This window comes from Sus scrofa, chromosome 12 (genome assembly GCF_000003025.6).
Source record: "Sus scrofa isolate TJ Tabasco breed Duroc chromosome 12, Sscrofa11.1, whole genome shotgun sequence".
NCBI classification, from domain to species: Eukaryota; Metazoa; Chordata; class Mammalia; order Artiodactyla; family Suidae; genus Sus; species Sus scrofa.
Window position 1 is genome coordinate 52,477,490 of NC_010454.4, and position 1,914 is coordinate 52,479,403.

Sequence of the window (1,914 nt, forward strand, 5' to 3'; positions counted from 1 at the left end):
TCCACTGCGCCACGATGGGAACTCCTCATTAATTTTTACGCTTAATTTTCTATTACTAATTTAGCATTTCTTTCCTAAGGAGAGCTCCCCACAATTGTGTACCTTTCAGACCCCCTGAAACCTGGATTCATCCCAGGGGTTTTACGGGAAAAGTACAACGGAAATGCTGGCTATGTGACCAGTTGGCACCTGCAGAAAATTGTGTGGTCAGGCTGGTTACAGTTAAGGAAGACTGCAATTGGTTCAAAGAAGACAAAGCAAAATTTTAAATGATTAACTTCAGAAGAAACAGAAGTTGTGCAAGAAAGGGAATGTAATCAGATTATACGACTTGACTCAGCAGTGAACAATATTGACACAGCTATAACCGATACAGTCTGCATTTGGATTTAAGTAAAAATTGTTGTAGACTAAACTGGACAACTGTACCCATCTACACGATAAAAAATGACTAAATAATGCCTGCAATTGAGAAATAGATAGTTTGTGTGGTCTCACATCAAAGTACAAATGTCAGGACTAAGGCAAACAGCTAAAACGCTAAAATTAGTTTCTCTGAACAGCACCAGTAACTGCTTCCAGCCCTCTAAGACTTGAAAGTGCATGTATTATTTCTGCCATAATTTGTTTAATTTAATGCCAATTATACACATTTTGAAGAAGCCCTAGAAAAATTTCCAGCCGAGGACTGGGAAGCCTTGACCCAGCACAAGCTTAGAAGCAAAAATTGCTTGAAAGAGTAATTGCGTGAAGATAAAAATAGCAACTACTCACCCATCAGAGAATGATTAAACAGCATATGGCACATGCATACTTTTGGCATTCGCTGCCCCTGCTAAATTTAATTAAGTAAAACTCAGCGAATCAAGTAGCTGGGACTCAATGTCCATGAGACACTGGAGAGTGAAAAAAAAAAGCAAACTACATAATGACACACATCCACACAGGAAGCATCCTGAGAGGAAACCTGCAATGGTCAATTTTCCTTTTTTTTTTTTTTTTTTTTTTTTTTGTCTTTTTAGGGCTGCTTCCCACAGCATATAGAGGTTCCCAGACTAGGGGTCTAATCGGAGCTGTAGCCATGCAAACTCCTATACTATTTTATAATAAAAATAAAACAAAAAAAAAATCCAGTTGCAGGAATTCCCATCGTGGTGCAGTGGTTAACGAATCCAACTAGGAACCATGAGGTTGTGGGTTCGATCCTTGGCCTTGCTCAGTGAGTTAAGGATCCGGCGTTGCCATGAGCTGTGGTGTAGGTTGCAGACTCGGCGCGGATCCCACGTTGCTGTGGCTCTGGCATAGGCTGGTGGCTACAGCTCCAATTCAACCCCTAGCCTGGGAACCTCCATATGCCGCGGGAGCAGCCCAAGAAATGACAAAAAGACACACACACCAAAATCCAGTTGCTTAAAGACTCCTTTAAAGTCAGTTTCAGAATGACCTTGGAAGGTGACATTTACGCACTGCAGAAGTCGTAGATGACACTCTAGAGAGACGTCCAGATCTGCTGGAACCGACCCACCCTCCTCTTCGCAAACCCCTTTTGTTTGTTTTCTGCTAGGCCGGCAGCAGGCGGACGTTCCCAGGCCAGGATCCCAACACCACCACAGCAGGGACATCGCCAGGCCCTTAACCCACTGACCCACCAGGGAGCTCCAGCAAAGCTTTTTCACTGGCCTTCCCCAGCCCAGTTTCCAGCTGACGGTGGAGCAGGGCTGTTCCCTGGAACCTCTTCTGGAGGGGACCCCAACTCCAGAGAACCGCTCAGAGTGTGGGTGTGGACACCCTCCCGCCCCAGCCCAGCCACCTTTGTCTCCCTTCCATGGGGGCACCTTGCTCCAGCCTCTTCCCTCCCGTCCCTGACCCTTGTCCTTCAGGACCAGGTGTCAAGGACAGCCGCCTAGTACTTGT